Source organism: Xenopus laevis, chromosome 1S, assembly GCF_017654675.1.
Source record: "Xenopus laevis strain J_2021 chromosome 1S, Xenopus_laevis_v10.1, whole genome shotgun sequence".
NCBI lineage: Eukaryota > Metazoa > Chordata > Amphibia > Anura > Pipidae > Xenopus > Xenopus laevis.
The window spans coordinates 32833997-32855258 of NC_054372.1; the positions used below are offsets into that span (position 1 = coordinate 32833997).

At 40.9% G+C, this 21262-nt stretch overlaps 1 protein-coding gene across 5 annotated transcripts in view; it reads left to right on the forward strand.

Annotated features, from left to right (window-relative positions):
* LOC108706612 (protocadherin Fat 1) overlaps nucleotides 1-21262 on the forward strand; it is a 173242-nt gene that overhangs the window by 26915 nt on the left and 125065 nt on the right. For 2 of the 5 annotated variants that reach the window (XR_005964876.1, XM_041579501.1), the window contains exon 1: nucleotides 7926-8312. The exons of 1 other annotated variant lie outside the window; for it this stretch is intronic. The gene's annotated coding sequence lies outside the window, so the exon portion shown is untranslated. Of the gene's footprint in view, nucleotides 1-7925; nucleotides 8313-21262 lie in introns of those variants that run through there. 2 more of the 5 variants (XM_041579500.1, XM_018243176.2) reach the window with 2 other exon arrangements.

The following is a 21262-nucleotide window of genomic DNA, read 5'->3' on the forward strand; positions in this document are numbered from 1 at the left end:
TGGCAGCATCCTGCATGGAACCTATAGTTCTGCACAATTTTGTATCATCTGCAAAAATAGATACAGTACTTTCAATGCCCACCTCCAGGTCATTAATAAACAAGTTGAAAAGCAAAGGACGTAGTACAGAGCCCTGTGGTACTCCACTAACAACACTGGTCCAATTAGAAAATGTTCAATTTACCACCACTCTTTGTAGTCTAATTCTAAAAAAGATCTAAGCCAACAGATAAGCAGTCACACTAACTAGACTTCATGTTGCCCCCATCCATTAATAGTATGCACCTAGGTGCCTAGCCTCATAGTACTAAACAAATATAGATTATGGAAAGAGTTTTATTAAGAGTGTGTTCTTAAGAAGGTATTAGTAGTTTACAAGCATTCTGTCTGTTACATAGTTACATAGTTCTTGCCCATGGTTCCTGCAACTGTTTTTACTGATACTGTAAGAATTTGTATTTAAAGGGGCTGTTTACCCTTTAGTAAAGGTTAAGTATATATAGAAAGGGATACAATTTACAATTTGTTTTCATTTTTTATTATTTGTGGTTTTTGAGTTATTTCATTTTTTATTCAGCTGCTCTCTGGGTTGCATTTTCAGTAATCTGGTTGCTTGGGTCCATATAACCCTAGCAACCATGCATTGATTTGAAGAATAAGAGACTGGAATATCAATAGGAGAGGCCTGAATAGAAAGGTGAGTAATAAAAAGTGGTTATAACAATAAATCTGTAGCCTTACGGAGCATTTTTTTTTTCAGTGAGGTCAGTGACCCCCACTTGAGAGCTAGATCAAGGCAAAAGAGAAAGGGAAATACATGAAGACCAATTGCAAAGATATTAAGAATAGGACATTCTAGAAAATACTTAACGTTACCTCGATGGTGAACCACCCCTTTGAAGTTAACTTTTAGTAAGCTATAGAATGGCTAATTCTAAGCAACATTTCAATTGGCCTTCATTTTCTTTTTCTTTTATAGTATTTAAATTATTTGCCTGTTTCTGCTGACTCCTTTCAGCTCTCAAATAGGGGTCACTGACTCCATCTAAAAAAAAACCCAAATGCTCTGTAAGGCTACAAATGTATTGTATTTACTCCATTTTATTACTCATCTTTCTATTCTGTGTCTCTCCTATTCATATTCCATTCTCTTATTCAAACCAAATTGTGGTTGCTAGGGTAATTTGGACCCTAGCAACAAGATTGCTGAACTTGCTAACTGGAGAGCTGCTGAATAAAAAGCTAAATAACTCAAAAAAACCACAAATGCTAATAAAAATGAAGAATCAAGAAAGATCATTGTCTCAGAATATCACTGTCTACATCATAGTAGAAGTTAATTAAAAGGTGAAAAACCTCTTTAAAAATAATTGACCGAGGTATGGAGTTCCTTTGAATTAAACTTGCCTCTCTGTATTCATTGTTACAGTTTTAGTGGCAGCGTAACAGCTGACAGTTGATTTGCAGAGGAAGACCTTGATGAGATATCAGTGCTAAAATAGATCCCCTGTTGTTTAAAGTCTGGCCACGTCTGGTCTACAGTAACATAAGTGTCGGGTCACAGGGGTGACCAATGTGACCTCTGGAGAGCAAATTACATCTCCAGGCAAGCCTTAGGGAACACTGAAATCCAGCATTTGTAGGGTCGGCTTGATGCCATCAGCAACTCTTGAACTCACTGACAGCCTATGGTCAACAATATTAATCGTAATGCGTATATCTTCCAGCAGAATAGTGACAGGGCCAGGGAAGTTGGCACATTTGAAAGCATACTATATATATATATATATATATATATATATATATATATATATATATATATATATATATATATATATATATATATATATATATATATATATATATATATATATATACATATATATATATACATGGTCACAGTGCAGACCCAAACTGATTATTTTGATGCGCTTGTTGAACTCACTATATGTGTGAGAAATGGTTTTAATGGCTTTTTAATATTGTAGCTATTATTTGCCTTTGAAAGTTTACGAGGGTGACCTCCCACAGTTTGTGGTACACTGTGGAATATGTTGGTGATTTAAATGTTGATTAAGAGTAAATAATAATGAATGAAGAGCCCTACATATGCATAATAATAGATAATAGATGACAAACAGGAGGATGAATTTGGCTAGGACCTAATTTGCGGACACTGCTGAATGAGAGTTGTAAGATACCAGACAAAAGCACTTCTGGGGATCGAAGGGGTTAAGAAATCAAGAAGGAAAGGACGATTAGGATATGCTGATCCTCTAGGTAAAGTGGATTTTAGACTTAGCCACTTAATCCTGGTGGCATAAAAAGTTATTTGCAGTGTTCAGCTGAGTATATGGGCAATTTCCAATTAGGAGTTTAGGCATTAGCTTTACAAACTATGGAGCAACCAACTGATGGTTGTGTTTGGCAGGGAGTAATGAGATAAGATTTGGGGTAAATACCCATTGCTCTCCTGATTGATAGAAACACAAAGTTACTGATATTAATTAGGACAATGTTGATTAAATTATTGGTCTTCTGGCCTTTCTATTTTTCTTTCTATCCTTTCATTATGGAATATGGGGCATCTTGGAGAAGATGGCTATATATTCCATCACATCCATGAAAATGAACACCACATTGAGCCATATTACCTGCTTCCTCTGCTCAAATGTATAAGCCTTGTGCAAATATTCTGTAACTTTGTGTTTTGCACACCAGTTTTGGTTACAATCAGTTTCCTAATAGCCGTCCTACCATAATTGTCAGTTTTGGAAGCGCAGAAAGGAGAGTTATTGGTGACCAGAGGAGATGTAATTGCAGTTTTTTTGTGTTCTAGAGCACATAGACCAGTGGTCCCCAAACAGTGGCTCTTGAGCAACATTTTGCTCATTGACATCTTGGAAGTGGCTTCAAAGAAGGCGATTATATTTGTACGTCTGGCTTGCAGCCATGTTTTGGTTCCATAAAAACCAGGTGTACTGTCAAACAGGGCCGCCATTAGGGCCCTGTACAATAAAATTTTCGGAAACCCCTGGACCCCACCCACCTTGGCGCCCAAGTCCCGCCCCAGACCCCGCCCACTCTACATCACAGTTAAAAGACCACACAAACATCAGCGCTTAAAAAGTAACCCCCCCCCACAAGTTATAAAAAGATATTGATGGTCAGGTTCCCATGATAAGTTTAAAAAAAAAAAACATTGGCGCCAGGGCCCATAAAAGTTTTTTTTAAAAAGCAGTGGTGCCAGGGCCCCCCTTACAAGTAAAAAAAATTAGGGCCCCTAAAAAACATTTCTTTTTAAAAAAAACATTAGCGCCAGGGCCCCCTTACAAGTTAAAAAAAATTGGGGCCCCAAAAATTTATTTTTAAAAAAAAATTGGTGCCAGGGCACCCCTTGCAAGTTAAAACAAAATTAGGTCCCTAAAAAATATTTAAAAAAAAAAACATTAGTGGCAGGGGCCTTTAGAATTTTAAAATAATACATTGTGTGGCCAGGGGATTAAAAAAACAAAACAACATCTTTTACTGAATCACCCTAATCCAGATTTTAATAAAATTACCAATGCTTTGCTATTTCAGATATGGGCAGCAGCACGCTGGGTTATTGCACTTAACTGGGTTTCTCCTACACTTTTTGTAACTCAATTTGTTTCTAGACTCAATTATATTCAAGAAATGCATTTACTAACAGCCATTGCAGATAACAAAAAAGAACTCTTTGATGACATATGGCAACCTTGGGAGAACTACAAGAAATCCTCTTCCTTTTTGCTTTTGTTTCCTTGACTCAATTTCTCCCCACGAGTACATTTACTTATCAAAGTTAATTGTGAACACAACCCGTCATAACAGGATGGATTACAAATTGTGGACAACATAGAAGCTCGAGAAATATGCGTGAATTCTCTTAGCAATCACATTATTACCTGCTCTATACTATTTACCTAAGTATGTTTATCTATTCCCTTTTTTTTTTTTTTTTTTTTTTCTTTTGGTTATTCTTGGTTTATTTTCTTTTTCTTTTTCTGTTGTTTAATGGAAGTTGTAATAATTACCTTATATTTCCACAAGTTACTACTGTTGAAATACCTTTCAATGTATATTACATATGAAACACGATATTGTGAAAAATAACGCAATGACAAAACTGTACTGTTGACATTTTATTCACGCAATAAAAAAAAAAAAAAGATATGTTAAAAAAACAAAACAAAATACAAATTGGTGTTCAGTAGAATTGAACTTGTGGCTTCAGGACTTCAACTTCGCCTCCTTTTGTGACCTTAGGTCTTTTCGCTGCTTCAGGACTTCAATTCCAGCTGTTTTCGTAACTTCAGATCTTTTCGCTGCTTCGGGACTTCGGCTATTTTCGGGACTTCGGGTCTTTTCGCCGCTTCGGGAGTTCGGCTTTTCAGCACTTCCACATTTTCGGCTGTTCGGCTGGCCGCAAATCTTCAGTGCTGGCAAGCCCCTTCATTCCCGGGCCCGGGACACTTGTCCCGCCTGTCCTCCCTGATTGCGGCCCTGCTGTCAAGCCAGGCCTCCGGCATTCTGCCAATCCACAGAAGGGCTACCAAATAGCCAGTCAGAGCCCTTATTTGGCACCTCTAGGAACTTTTTTCATGCTTGCAAATGTAACATCTGAATGTGGCTCACAAGTAAAAAAGGTTGGGGACCCCTGACCTAGAGAGATAACAGTTTAAGGCATCCCATGAGATTGCACTTGAGACCCCTTTTCCAGTGCAGTTTTTCCAGATATTAGTTTCTGATATTAGTTTCTGCTCTTGTCCCCTTAGCAAAATTAATCATCTTTACGTTTCTTTGACTGACACAGTGGCCATCTAGGAAGCAAAATATCTGAATTCATATTTCTATAAAAACTAATGTATTAAAATGTTTTTCTTTTCCAACAGATTCACCATGTTACTTTCATGACTATGAAAGATAATAGCAGTTAAGTTGCTTTGAAATAAGATCTGCTTCTACCTAGTGTTAATAGGATTTTCTGTCCTTTAGACATTGCAAAAATTGCATTTTGATGCCACATTTCAAGAGGGGAAAAATTATCCTGTAAAAAATGTTACTAACTGCTACTATGTGTTGGCAGTTAGTGACATTTCCCTAAAGTAAGGGCTGTCCAGGATTTTTCCATGATCTTCCCTATTACAAGTTTAGGGGCCATAAAATAAAGGATTGATGAGGTCAGTAGAATACTTGGGCATGTTGGGAGGTAAAAAAATTCACTAAGAGGGCCAATTCCTGTCTTCAGCATGCAGCCAACAGCCCTGTAGACAGACAGCTGGGTGCAGCTATCCTGAAGACAAAGGAACGGTCATGGTGGAAAATACCATTAAAGAATGGTGCAAGTATACTCCATACTGGCTGCCTTTCCCTCAGATTATACTAGACTTTCTCAGCGGGGATTCTTCCTTAGGTTAGTGGTGGACGATCCACTTTTCTCCATCTGTGTTTTGTAAGCAAGCCGAGAAAAGCAGATCCACTTCCATTAGCTCCTTTGGCACGCAGTGTTGGTCTGTGTGCAGCCACTGAGCAGAATTTGGTGAAAATGCATACAAAACGCAGGTGGACCAACATCCACCCTGTGTGCTCATAGCCTTATGTGTTCTGTAGATATGCTGCCTGCTCCTTAAGCACAAGTGTTAATTGCTGCAATGGTTTGGGTACCTGCAGTAATATGGGTATTATTTGGATTTAGGGTTGCCTGCCGCCTAACCAGTGTTTCACCAGCTTAGTGACAAAACACCAGCTATGTCAGGCCAATGTTACAAATTTACTGGTAGTGTAGTTACCTGTTAATGTAAGATCCCCCATTATTGTCTGATGCTGATCAGATCAAAATGATGGTAATACAGCCCATTGGTAGGAGGACAACATGAGCGAGTCAATGCAGGATAATTAAACCTGCCCATCAATGTCTAGCTGATTACTGTCTGGATCAGTGGTGTAACTAAAGTGGAAGCAGACCCTGTGGGTGCAGGGGACAGGGGCGCTCGGACCACAGGGCAGGTCTGGACTGGGAGTCAAAATAGGGCCTGGCAATTCAGGTACACAGAGGCCCAAACAGCTCCCGTCCAGCCCACTAAATAGGCACTGTCTATGGCATCTTATAGCAGCCCCTCTGGCATTTGCCAGAACCCACAAATTGCCAGTCCGGGCTGCCACAGGGTCTGTCAGGCAGACTGGAGGTGTAGGGAGGGCCGGATAGGTGCATATTGGTCCCCTCTGAAATTTTCTTGGTGCGTTGTCGGAGGGCCCCATGCATGGGCCGATAAGCTGCCGACTCAACCTGGAAGGACCGATTCGACAGCTTTTATGGGTTCTTGTAAGGCTACCTTAAAGGGCACCTGTTGGGTAAAAATGTTATCCCCAACCAAAGGTGAGGACTAATAGAGCCCACATTCTGGTTGGGAATAACAGTAGTTTCTTTTTTTTAAAAAAATGCCTCCCGCCAGCGCTATGGTACCCGCACGGGGAGGGAGCTCCCGGTGCGTGCAGCCATGTTGTGTAACTTGCATGCGCATAATAAAAATATGCACATGCAAGTGACACAACATGGCTGCTCGCACCGGGAGCTCCCTTCCGGTGCGGGTAGCGTAGCGCTGGCTGGGGGCATTTTTTTTTTAAAGAAAACTACTGTTATCCCCAACCAGAATGTGGGCTCTTAGCCCTCACCTTTGTTTGGGGATAACATTTTTACCCAACAGGTGCCCTTTAAGGTGGATTTTGGGTACATGCAATTTCGTGTAGGGGTGTGTATGATTGTGGGTTCACCAGTAGGTATGAGCAAAATATTTCAATTTGTTTCACCAAGGAAAAACACCCATAGACTATAATAAAAAAAAACTGCATGGGTTTGAAAATTGTCACAATAAAAGCTCATTGACTTCATCGAATTTTTTGCCAAAGCGAAACAGGTCAGATTTGCCAATCACTCCACTCTTCCAGTCTGTTAAAGGAGAACTAAACCCTAAAAATGAATATGGCTAGAAATGTCATAGTCTGTAATCTGGATTTATTGCACCAGCCTAAAGTTTCAGATTGTCAATAGCAGCAATGATCCAGGACTTCAAACTTGTCACAGGGGGTCACCATCTTGGAAAGTGTCTGTGACACTCACAAGCTCAGTGGGCTCTGAGCAGCTGTTGAGAAGCTAAGCTTAGGGGTCGTTGCAAATTATCAAGCAGAAAATTAGGTTGGTCTGAAATATAAACTGATGCTACAGGGCTTATTATTAAATTCTGATGCTAGTTGCACTGGTTTCTGTGCTGCCATGTAGTAATTATCTTTATTAATTACTAATCAGCCTTATATTGTGACATTTCTATTCTATGTGTACTGTATATTGTGAGTGGGTCCCTAAGCTCAGTAAGTGACAGCAGCACAGAGCATGTGCAGTGAATCAGCAGAAAAGAAGATGGGGAGCTACTGGGGCATCTTTGGAGATACAGATCTTTACTGCTAAATGGCTGTGGTTGTCTTGGGCTGGTACAGAAGCCCAAAACATAATGTACAACATTTCTAGCTACTTCTTTAGTTAAACTTTAGTTCTCCTTTAAGCCATATCTAGTATGTTTGTGCCAATATAAATAAAGGATAACAATCATAAAAGCTCCCCAGCCAGTGAACATGTGGTGGAGTCAGCGATAGATAACATTTGTTGGAAAAACCAAGTCCCACATTTACACAATTCTGCAAAATGTATTGAAAACATGAATAAGGCTAATGCTGTGTATGGGAGCGTTTGTCTGCGCTCAGGAGCGATCACGTGTGTTGCAGATATACAGGGGCAACACAATAGACCGTTAAATCACAGGCACGTCTTCCCCTGTCCCTAGTGGGGGGTGAGGAGAAGGTTGTGACGTCACCTTGTCCCAGAGCTGCCTGCTTGTGTGAGAGAGAGGGAGAGAGAAGTGGAGGTGGGGTAAAGGCAGAGGGAGGGGGCAGCAAATGGGCAGGGAGAGAGCCACGCACGCTGCTCCTGCTATTCCCTAACTCCAGTCTTTCCCCCGCTGCTGCCTGGACTTGTCCTGACAACTTGGATACAACTTTCCCCCCTCTGTGTCCATCGCATCGCGTGGAATTCTCCCTGAAGCCCGTGTGCCCGGAGTGCTGAGCACTAGAACTAGAGATATCGTCGCAGCGACTGACTTTTTTTTTTTTTCCTCCCGTGCGGCTATGCTGAAAAAGAAGCGAAAGAGGTGAATGTTCTGCAGACGCCCCGGTTTCAATGGGGATCCCCGTTTAGTCGCGCGTGGAACGGACAGGAGACAATAGGTCGCTCCAGGCTGGTAAGTCGCAAGGGGGGAAAAACAACAAAGAACCGGAGCTAAAAGTAAAGAGAAAGAATCGCTATGAACTGCGGAAGCGCAGCCGCAACTGTATCACACGGGGAGGATTGTAGGGTTCTGTGTGATACTCTGTACCACTCTGGATTGCCAAAGCCTCTGGCACCGCTGAGCATTGAGTGTGGGGCTTTGATGCGTGAGGCAGAGGCTTGTCCCAACCTGAAAGCACTTTGTGTGTTTAGATTCCTCAGCCGAGGGGAGAAAGGACCAAACGTGGTCTTTGTATTATGTGCGTCTTTCAGTGTCTGTGTAATTGCCGGGGCCCCTTGCAAATTCATTAGGGCCACAGAAACTTTAAAAACACATTTTAATTAACACAATCTTATTATTGCTTGTCAGTTAATGTTCCACTAAGGGTTGGGGCAGATTCGGGGAGATTTAGTCGCCTGGCGACTAATCGCCTCTTCTGCGGGCCAACAATCTCGCCGAACTGCCTTCCGTCTGCATGAATGAAGAATCCCCTGCGCTAATGCACTCGCGGCGCTTCGATTTCCGAAGTCGCCCGAAATTGCCTCACGAGGAAACTTCGGGCGACTTTGTAAATCGAAGTGCCGCAAGTGCATTAGCGCAGGCGATTCTTCATTCATGCAGACGGAAGGCAGTTCGGTGAGATTGTCACCCCGCAGGCGACTAAATCTCCCCGAATCTGCCCGTCTGCCCCAACCCTAAGGGCTAGTCCACACGGGGAGATAGCGACGCGTTTGCGGTCGCGGCGACAAAGCGCCGCAGGCGACAGTTTTGTATGGGCGCCTATGTAAAAACGCCTGTGCTAACCACACGAGGCGATGCGCTTTTCAACAGTCGCCTGAAAATGCCTCGCCAGGCTTTTTCAGGCGACTGTTGAAAAGCGCATCGCCTCGTGTGGTTAGCACAGGCGTTTTTACATAGGCGCCCATACAAAACTGTCGCCTGCGCCGGTCGCGGCGACTGTCGCGGCGCTTTGTCGCCGCGACCGCAAACGCGTCGCTATCTCCCCGTGTGGACTAGCCCTAAGAATGGAAGTGAAATATAATCTGATATAAATATAATGAGTTGTGCCCCCAGCCATAGTTACACCCCTGTGTGTGACCTACATTTTACACACAGTATAACCTATGCATTTCAGTGCAAAACTATTTCTATTTTTGTTTTCCACAATGCCGATCCCTACTTTGTGTGGCCCAGCTGTGATATAGTTAGCTGTCAGAGCATGCTGGGAGCTGTAGTTTCGAGCAGCTTCACATCTTACCGCTCATATAATAAAATAACTATTTTACTGGAAAAAATTATCACTTTTTTTTTTAAGTTTAGTTGTAACCTTGTTACTGTTTTTTTTTTTTTACCAGTGCAAAGAAAAAAAAGAAAAAGTGGGGTGTTTTAAGTGGCCGATTGCTGCAATCTATTGAGAGATAGGCGAGATTGAGCAGGGCCAGACAGAGAAGTGACAGTGAGCAGTAATATCTCTCTGGCCGCTCTAATCGCAGCTCTGCAGATGCACTTGACCAGGGAATTCGGCGATCCCCTTTACTATAAGTTGCTCATGACTGATAGCTGAAAGGTCACTACAACTGCCTGCTATTTCGTTTTTTTGTCGGCTGGGGCTGATAAAGTGGCATTCAGCTCAAGATAAAAAAAAATGTGTATAAAAGAACCCCCCCCCCCTCAAATATGATCTAAAACTTTTTTTTTTTTTTAACGTCTGTTTGTTCTTCATTTATTGTATGGAGCTGCAGGAAGTGTTTGTTTGAATAAAGTGGCTGGTATTTCACATATGAGCTGGAGCTGGTCCAGTTCTGGAGTGGGGTGTATGCACTGTGAGGTACATGTCTGGAAGCTTATTCTCGTCTATATGGCTTCCCTTTTATTAATTGTTGTTGTTGGTACCTGCTATTTATTATTATTATTATTATTATTATTGAACATCCATGTGTGGGGCAAGTGTCTTTTGTACCCTGCATAAAATCATGTCATATATACAAGCAAGTTGAAATCTATTACACATGACACACAGTACAGGTATGGGATCCATTATCCGAAAATTTGTTATCCAGATCCAAATTACGGAAAGGCCATTGTCCATACACTTCTTTTTTATCCAAATAATCCACATTTAACAAAACAATTTCCTCTCTCTCTCTGTAATAATAAAACAGTACCATGTACATGATCCAAACTAATATAATTAATCTTTATTGGAAGCAGAACCAGCCTATTGGGTTTACTTAATGTTTACAGAAACCTAATATCCTTAAAGATCCAAATTATGGAAAGGCTGTCTCCCATAGACTCAATTATAATCAAATAATCCAGATTTTTAAAAAGGGTTTCCTTTTCCTCTGTAATAATAAAACAGTAGCTTGTACTTGATCCCAACTATGATATAATTAAGCCTTATTGGAAGCACAACCAGCCTGTTGAGTTTATTTAATCTTCATATGATTTTCTAGTAGACTTAAGGTATGAAGTTTCAAATTATGGAAAGATCCATTATCTGGAAAACCCCAAGTCCCGAGCATTCCAGATAATAGGTCCCCTATACCTGTACAACCAGTGGGTTAAATACAGCACAGGTATGCAACCTGTTATCAAGAATGCTTGGAACCTGGAGCTTTCCAGTTAATGATTTTTTTAGTAAACTTAAGATATGAAGATCCAAATTAAGGATAGATCCATTATCTGGAAAGATCCAGGTCCCAAGCATTCTTGATAAAAGTTTGCATACCTGTGCTGTATTTAACCCACTGGTTGTACAGGTATGGGACCTATTATCTGGAATGCTCAGGACCAGGGTTTTTCCAGATAATGGATCTTTCTATAATTTGGATCTTCATACCTTAAGTCTACTAGAAAATCATATGAAGATTAAATAAACCCGACATAATTGAGTCTATAGGAGACGCCCTTTCCGTAATTTGGAGCTTAAAGGATAAGGGGTTTCCGGATAACGGATCCCATACCTGTATTATAAATAGGGTGGGCAATAAATTCATATTTATTTTAATAGGTGTCCAGTATGAATCAGAAAATCCAGAGCCCTTCCTAAAAAAGCTTACGATTCTAAATGTTGAGGGAGTCCCTAGTTGTAATTTCCAGTGAAGTTGCTAGTCCCTATTTGTAATATCTGGTATGAAAGTGCTAGTTCTAGGCAGCACAATACTTGTTTTGGGAAATGCATCCCAGGGTGGTGTAAACACTGTTGAGTGTATGTACCTTTAAAGATTGAATATAAAGCCCTGACAAAGGAATGAGCAATATAGCAGACTAAGCGCTAACATATAACTCAATTCCCATCGAACATTATGAGCCCAGTGAACTGTTGTCTCTAGGGTCTAGGGTTGCCACCTTTTCTAGGAAAAATACCGGCCTTCCTATATTTTTATGGTTTTTCCCTATAAATAACATTGGCATCAAGCAACATTTATACTGGCCAGGTGGCAACCCTACTGGGTGCCAAGCAATAGTCGGAAGGTGTATAGATTGGGGTGCCAAGTGCAGTATTTACTCATGGTCAAAACCAAATCAAAGTTGCACATCTAGTGCATTTAGCAGCTAGTGTTGTGTCAGTTTGGCAAGATATGGCTCCCCATGAAATCCTTTGTATGAAATTAATACAAAACCTGCTGGCAAACATCATGGGGGAAGCCGGACTGCACCCCTCTAAGTTGTTGTTATTTACATTTGGGGTGGGAGCATTACTATGGATGAAGACAATTTAGAGGGGTGCTGTCTTGCTTCCCCCTCCATGATGTTTGCCTGCTGTTTGGGAAGAAAGCTTAAAGGAGAAGGAAACCCCCTGGGCGCAAAACCCCTCCCCCTCCCCTGTGTTGCCCCCCCTCCCCCCTGGCCTACCTGTCCCCCTGGGCAAATGCCCCTAACTTGTTACTCACCCCTCTGCACAGGTCCTGTCCACGGAGTTCACAGGCGCCATCTTCTCCCACGCGCGCCTTCTTCCTGCTTTGACCGGCGTCTTCTGGCGCATGCGCAGTAGGAGCATTTACAGGTACGGATCTACTGCGCATGCGCCGAATGTCACAAAGTTTTCCGATTTCACTTCATGACATTCGGCGCATGTGCAGTAGATCCGTACCAGTAAATGTTCCTACTGCGCATGCGCCAGAAGACGCCAGTCAAAGCAGGAAGAAGATCGTGTGGGAGAAGATGGCGCCTGTGAACTCCGTGGACAGGACCTGCGCAGAGGGGTGAGTAACAAGTTAGGGGCATTTGCCCAGGGGGACAGGTAGGCCAGGAGGGAGGGGGGGCAACACAGGAGAGGGGTTTTGTGCCCAGGGGGTTTCCTTCTCCTTTAAGGCCCCCATACACGGACCCATAACAGCTGCCGACAGACCGAGTCGGTAGCTTATTGGCCTGTGTGTGGGGCCATCCGACGGGCTTCCCCAGTCGATATCTGATCTTGATCGGTCAGGTTAAAAAATCCCGTCGGATAGCGGCCACATCTATGTGATCCGACTGCTCGTATCAGGTCCATTATGATTATCCACATATCACCCACTTCAATGTTGACATATTGGGGAGAGATCCACTAGTTTAGCGACATCGCCAAATGAGCGGATTTCTACGTCTATGGCCACCTTTAGTCTGTGACCTGAGTACTCAGTGCAAGGAATTTCGGGATAGCATTAATAGCTAACTGATTAAGGAGAAGTTGCAAGCTTCCTTAACCCTGAGTTGCCCTCTGTATATATATGCGGTGCATGTATAGAGCCTCACCCTAAGGTGTCACTGACTTCTCTGGAAGTTATTAACTGCTGAGTGATGCTTGGTGCAAAGTTCTGAATCTGTGTGCAGCCAAAACATCCTCCCCCTCCCTGATTTATGAGTCCGGGGAGGTATTTCTGCAGGGCACACGATCACTGGTTTTCTCATGGCTGCAGAATGTTTCCTTTGCTCTGGATTCCCACCTGTGTATACAGCAGCGGCACCATAGAAGCATGAGAGGGGTCATCATCTAATAATCAAGGACAGCACTAATGGGCTGAAGTCTAAACAAACCCTAAGAACTAAGTAGCCTGAACAAAGTAACTCTTTCTGCTCCTTACAGTGTGAAGCTTTTCTGGCAACTATTATACAGTGACTTGCAGTCCCATGAGCAATTCTCACCTCCTACTGATGTTTTGATATCAAAACTAACTGATTTATTGTGACTTTGTTTTATGTTTCAAAAAAAAAACCTCAAAAAAAATAAATAAAACTTAAATGAGCTGTTTGCACCCATGCTTTTTAATTGTGATTTATTTTTCTAGGCAGATTTGCTCCAGGGTAGGTACCCGAGTGTGGTAGGTTCTCACCTTGCCTCATGGTAGAAGCACTTTTTTGTACTTCACTTCAGATGCTCCATTGTGATCCACTTGTTTGGTGAGGTTCTAGATAACTAGAGAATTGTTCATGGGTATGAAATAAATTGCTATTTTCTCTTATGTTTAAAAACAAAGTTGCAACTATGAAGTCTCAGATGTTTTACATACATCTGAGACCAGACGTGTGATACAATGTTCAGGCTGTAATATCACTGGGCATTTTTGCCGCCTGCAGACTATAACTTTTAGATGGCTGACATAACCGGCCGTGGGGTGTGGATTGGGTGCTTGTCTTGCAAAGGAAATCTCCCCTCTGTGTTTTCAGCTTTACTAATACATAAGTGATTAGTGTGGCTCTATCTCAGAATCGTTCCCAAGCAACAGAGAAAGTTAATTTCCAACAAATATAGGGACGCTTTACTCGGCTAGTGACCCATAGCAACCAATCAGCACTTTCTTTTCAATAGTTTTGCTGCAGATGACTGATCAGAGCTAATAGCTGGTTGCTATGGATTAGTCAATTAGTAATTTAATATAATGACCCATGCCCCAGAAAGGTTTGTTTTTTTTTTACCTCAAGGGTATTGGAACACAAGAGGAATGTCCAACCTATGGCTTTGGGCTTGTCAGGGAATGCTGTGAGTTACAGTACAGCTACAGCAGGATGAATGCAGGTTTAGGAAAGTAACATAAGATTGATATTTCTCCCTTCCCTACACTCCTTTGTGTAAGTAGGATATCCCTGGCAGAGTTATAGGCGTGAGCTGTTGTTCCTAAAGGGCTATAATTTTCCAGCAGTCACACTGTTCTCTGTGCCTTTTGAAAGAAAAGAGCTCGGTTTACTGTGCCAGAATAAAATAGCTCCCTTTGCTGTCCGGGGGCCCCAGCACTTGGATTCAGCAGTAGTGTGATGTGGCTATTCCAGAGACTCGGGGTGGGGACTCCAAAGGAGTCAAAGGGATGAGTGGTCAGAAGGGCCACAGAGCAGAACTCACTGTGTGTTTAGCCCAACTAATGACCCAGTACATTTGGGGTGCAGGCAATTAATGTAACCACAGATAAAGAATTAGAGGGACAGTACCTATGTGGGGCCTGGGTCTGTGGCTCATTGAAGAGAGAGAAGTTCCAGAAGTGCTTTGGTGCAGAAATGTTTGGAGCCCCAGGGCAAATAGTTTAGGGGGTTTCTGAGGGAGGCAGAGAGAAAGAGATTCAGGGTCTTGGCAGTGAGTGGTGTGGGGATTTTGCTGGCACGAATCCTACTGGGTGGGGGTTGGGGAGAAGCTTGGGAGTGTGCTGGGAAAGCACAAGGAGGCTCTTTTAGGGTGGAGAGAAGAAAGGGAAACTTTTATTACCTCGCTATGGATTTAACAAAGGAGTCCACATGAGTGTCACCCGATCTGGGCTGCATGAAGCCTCCGCCAAGCTCTTTTACTTTAGTAAACAGAGAACACTGGAAAAGGGGGCTATAGGTCTAATTGCAGCATTAACCTTTCCACTGCCTGTGGCAATGTCACAGCAATTTCCATTTAGCCGTGAATGTGTTAATGGGAGAAATATGCAGAGCTTTGCCTCCCTGATACCCTTTTTTTTTGTGTTTGTTTGTATACCGCAGGGAGCTTCTTGTTAGGTCTGGCAACCTGGGACCCTTTCAGCTCCAGAACATTCAGCTTGGTGGCCCTCCAGCTGATACATGACTGTATATCCCAGCATGTGGCCTGTCAAGTACATTTGTAAATTCACACGATAAATCCCTGCCGCTGCTTATTTGTTTTCCATGTGTTACATTAGTGCTGAGACGACTGAAACAAACAAGCCAGCCCTGTTTACATTTCATCAAAGGTTTTTTGCCTAGAAGGAATGTTGCCTTGATTTTCTTTATTATTCTTAGGGAGCAGTCTTGATGTAAAGCAGAGGCGCTGCAGCAGGAGAGGCCAACCTGTGACTTTATGAATTGTTGAACTACAACTTCCATAAACCCAGCTGGGTCATGTGCCTTCTACTGTCTAGTCCTTCAGCTGTGGTTGCACTACAGCTGCTGCGTGAGGGTTTCTGGGAGATGTAGTTCAGAAACAGCTGGGAAGCTGACAAGTTGTAGATCCCTGGCCTAAGTGTAGCCAGATGGCTAAGGCATCTGTCAGGCTCTGCACTTTCCCTAGCCCCCAAAACTATTTACTTTTTAGGAAATTCTCAGGCTTAGCTTCAGCACTTTCTGATTCATTTTCAGATACTGCTTGACCAAATAAGGCTGGGTGCCTGTAACCCTCTGAATATGTAACCCCCGTGCTAGCTGTATTCAAACCCAGGAGCCAGTGGTGAAACTAGGAAGGGGATGGTCAGAATGTGCACCCAGTAGTCATTATTCTTTATAGACGGGAAACGTGATGTTAGACACAGCAGAGATTATTGTCTGGATCATTTTTTTAATTTATTTTCATATTTCTTTTATTTTATAGTAACTATTGTACTACAACTTCCAATATCCTTTGACCCCTCTCACCCCACAGTCCGAGGCTTAAGCTGACCTTAGACGTACAGATTTTACCCTTGTATCCTACGAATGTAAGCGCCAAATGCAGGTTGGAATGCAGCATGTTGCATTTTACCTGCGTTCGGTGCAACCATGCGTCTGTGCGAGTACAGCCCCATTGAAATAATTCAGTTTGTCTACTCCTGCGCTCCCCTGCGGCTGAACGGAAGAAAGCGCAACGCTGGGGAGCGCAGGTTAAACCGCTCGTCTGTAAGAGCCCTTAGGCTTTTTTAAATGTATTTGTATAGGGAGAATCAATTGGGATTTCAGTGCTGGCAATCTTCCTCAACCCTTTATAGTGATTAGCCATTACAACTGGTGATTCCATTTCTCAGGAACATCTGCTGTGTGTCACCATTGTTAGACTCCCCAGTAGACACATTTGTTATGATTGAAGTCGGTCTCTTTTGTAGAGTTCACATTCAGTCTCGGTGGCTTATCTTTATGATGACCCATTACAGCTGTAATTTACCAGTGTTCCCAAAGCTGTAACTGTCATGGTCTTCATGGGGAAGATGTGACATTTAGTTTGGTACCCATGAAACTAGACGTTCCACTGTAACTGTAGGACACATAGAGGGGAGTCACTTGGGATGTGGTTGTTCTAAGCCTCTAAGGTTTAGTGAAATGAGCTTTTAATTCACTTAATTGGGAGCCAAATTAACAGGTTGTGCCCAATCAGTAATGCAATGCAGGGCCAGCATAATAACCATTTGAAGGTCACGAAGAGTAAGTGGTTCTGGTTGTAGGACATTTCCGGTTAACGAGACTGCAGGAGTTGTTCACCAGTCTAGCTGGGTACAGGTTACTTGTGAATTTCTGCAATTTTATCAATGTCCCACGCATCTGTTGAGCCAGGGCCAATTTATGCAGCTAGTAGCTCGGATTAATAGACATTTATACAAAGTGCAATTTTACAGCTATATTCCCATAGGATTCTTATTGAAAAGAAGAGCTGTCAGGAAGGCTTAATCAACTATAATATTATTTGCAGGAGGTGGGAGGCTGAAGGTTCTCCAGGTGGAACCAATTTTGGAAACACCCTAAAAGCTGCAATCATGCCATATAATCCTCTGTCATTTTTGTCCATAGCTGCAGCCCATTGTTGAGAATATTATACCCTGTACAAAAATGATCACCTTCCTGCTCAGTAATTAATGGTGGCTCCTGCAGGAACAGCATGTACAGTGTATGTAACATAAAAGGCACAATTACAAATTATAATATGTATAATAGAATATTCACACCAGTTCATCAGAATTTAATAATCAGCCCTGCAGCATTAGTTTCTCTGACAGACAGAACCTCATTTTCTACTTTATAATTTCTGACGTTCCCTAACCTAAGCCTCTCATTAGCTGCTCAGTTTATTAATCCAACGTTTCGGTCCCACACAAGGACCTCTCTCAAGGAGATATATATATATATTTAAAGTACAGCAATATATTTTTTGTTAAACTTAAAATATATTTTAAGGTGACTTCCTTTTCTTCTATTCTATAGTTGTTCTATTAAGCTATACAGGTATGGCACCTGTTATCCAGATTGCACGGAATTTGGGGTTTTCCAGTAGTTTGGCTCCTTAAGTCTAGTAAAAATTAATGTAAACATTAAATAAACCCAATAGAATTGTTTTAACTTCAATAAGTACTAATTATATCTTAGTTGGAGTCAATTACAAGGTACTATTCTATTATTACAGAGAAAATGAAATTAGATTCAAAAATTAGAATTATTTGATTTATATAGAGTCTATGGGAGATTGGTTTCCTGTAATTTGCAGCTTTCTGGATACCGGATACTTTTCTGTAATTAGGATCTCCATACTTTAAAGGGATCCTGTCATGTTTTTTTCAAAACGCATCAGTTGATAGTGCTACTCCAGCAGAATCCTACACTGAAATACATTTCTCAAAAGAGCAAACAGGCACAAGTCACATGATTTGAGGCAGCTGGGAAATTGACAATATGTCTAGCCCCATGTCAGATTTCAAAATTGAATATAAAAAAATCTGTTTGCTCTTTGGAGAAATGTATTTCAGTGCAAAATTCTGCTGGAGCAGCACTATTAACTGATTCATTTTGAAAAATTTTTTTTCCCATGACAGTATCCCTTTAAGTCTGCTAAAAAAAAAGTCTTTTAAAAATGAATTAACCCAATAGGCTTGTTCAGCTCCAATAGGGATGTTTATTATCTTATTTGGGATCAAGTACAAGATTTTTTTATACATTTTATTATTGCAGAGAAAAGGGAAAGAATTTTTTGAAAATGTGACTAAAATGAAGTCTGTGGGTGCCAGCCATCCTGTAATTCTGAATGGACCCACTACCTGTATACATAAAGGATAAGAAGAGTAATATAGTATATTAATGTATAAACTCTAGTTTCTTAAAAGGAACGTACGTTTTCTGCTGGGCATTGGCGACTTTTATTAATCCAAAACAGAGGCAAACTCATTTTAACTTGGGTATAAACTTAAAAAAGTAATTTATTTCTGAGCTGGATAACATCTTAATAGACTTGCTTTATTTCTGCATATTTTGAATTATTCTGAAAGAGGTAAAATGCTGGATGTTGCTCTTATGCAAGAGAAAACCTATAGGCAAATATAAGTGCTCACATTCTTCTTGGGCTTTTTTTTTATGTCTCTGCACTTAAGGATGTTTGAACATGGGTTGGGGAGCTGAAAGCGGAAATACTATGCAGGAGTTGAAAGCTTCTGTGGAGAGAGAAGAAAACAGTACAGTTGTTTTTGACAAGAAAGTGTTAAGTATGCTATAGCAAATGCAATCGGAAATTATTAAAGGCTGTCCAGGAAGCTTGGAATGTTTCAGTGTGTCCTTGACAGTTGTTTGTTTAGGCCGAATTTCACATCCTTTAGCAATTGCTTAACAGTGTAACCGTTACTGTAGTGTTTTATCTCCTATTACCGCATTTCATGAATTGGAGCTATTTCTAAAGTAACAGCCTTTGTTTACATTTGCAAATTGCATTGTTTTGTGTCATTTTTCGTTTTCAAAGTCAGATTTTATTTTTTTTTCATTTTTTTTAAAACCCCAAGGTTTATGTACATTTAGGGGGTTATTTATCAAAATCTGATTTTTTTTTTTTATTATTTAAATAAAAAAAATTCCGACCAAACTAAAATCCATTTACCCTTATTTATCAATAAAAAAAAAACACCAAAAAAATCGGATTGACAAAAAAACACAAACTTTTTTGGATATTTGCATGAAAACCGAAACTTGAAAAATCCAGATGTTCGGCAGAAAAGCCCGAAATGTTCAGATTATTGTACAAAACCGAGCGCATACAATAATATCTTCAAATTGCAAATAGGATCTTTGCCATTGACTTCTACAGGACATCGACAGGTTGAAGATATAGTATTTTTTGATTCAGACTTTTTTCAGATTTTAACTTTTTTTCTGTTTGAAAAATTCAAGTTTTTTTTCCCACTAAAAATTAGGATGTTATAGTAAGAAAAAACGGAAAAAAAATATATATATATTTTTTTAGCATTAAGGCTTAAATAAATCAAATGTTTACCATTCAGGGCAATGGAGGTTCATTTATGAGCATTTTGCCACCAATCCACTGAAGTCTTATGGGAAGAAAGACATTTGCATTGCAAATGTTCAGCATTATTAGATAGTGAGGTTTGGCAGAAGAGCTTGCCATTGTAGTTCTAGACAGATTTATGACTTCTCTCTGTGGTGGTGAATTAGGTGTATTGAGGACAATCATGGATTTGAATTGAAAACCAGTACTGGTGCTTTTTTGCTGGTGCCAAGAAGCAGTGCTGGTGTTTTATAGCACTTTTATTATTATGTTCAGGCTGAAAAGCACTTTTATTCACTTTTAAGATGCCATCAGCCCTGACAACAATAGTTTGTGTTTTTATTTGAATGTGTCCAGTCTGTATTGGGTTTGAACTATGTTTAATAACGTTTAGACTGATGGCACAACAGATCTTTTCTCCTCTGGTGTATTTTTGTCAGGGCCCACGTGAACCCACCTCTGGATCTTTCTATCCACTTGTGGGAATGCCTGGCAATGCCTGTTCTAGTGCTTTTTGATCACTAGAGCATGTGTATGGTACTTCCATAGAGGCTCGGTCATGCATTTCCTATTCAAGTTAATTGGAGGTGGCAGGGGACAATTTTGGACCCATTTAGCAGGCAGAGAAAATGCCCCATGTGCCATCAACCTTAAAATACATATACTGCATTTGACAAGGGGTTGTATATGTTTTTATAGTCTTGGAATAAAGTCTTCAAAATCTCTGAATGCATATCCAGATGAATAGGCAAAGTCTTAATGGCTTGAGGCATGTGTGATAACATTCCATACAATTTTGAGGTTAAACAATTTTTAAGCGGTTATTGGCATGCCTCAATAAATATAGTTTACACTAGCTAAAGGGCCTTGGCTGTTGCCCATTTTGAGTTCTTTTTTTCAAGGTTTATAAAAGTGGCCTCTTTTAAATTTTTGTATGTAAAGATTGAATTACAGCAAGTTTATTTCAGATGCAGGGTGTTTAGTTATTAAATCCCAAGGCGATGTTCATAGATTACATTGTATTACAAACAAATTGTGTGATACAAGTGACATCATTGAGCACAAATGATGACATAACTTTACAGGTTATTCATAGCTCTTGTATATTGTAAAGTAATTTTCCTTTCTCTCAGCTGCTGCATTCTTAGTATAAAATGCATATGTGTTTGGCTGAGAGTTGCCTTGTCCCTAAATCATTTTAGTTTGAAACGTACATTCACATATTATGACTGGTTTCCCTTTACAAATATAATCTACAAATATTACATTTTTGTCTTCTGAATGTTTGTTTTGGGCAGGTAACCATGGCCCACTCAGGGAGAGATTAGGAATACTGCATTCTGCACGATTCTACATGTGGAAGCCACCTAGAATTTATCTGTTAATATTTACACGTTGAATTCACTGGAATGTAAAGCAGTCTCCTATGGTTTTGACAGCTCTACATGAGCATGCTGTATTAGCACAGTAATAATTTGTTACACCCTAGACATTGATTTATTGTATACAG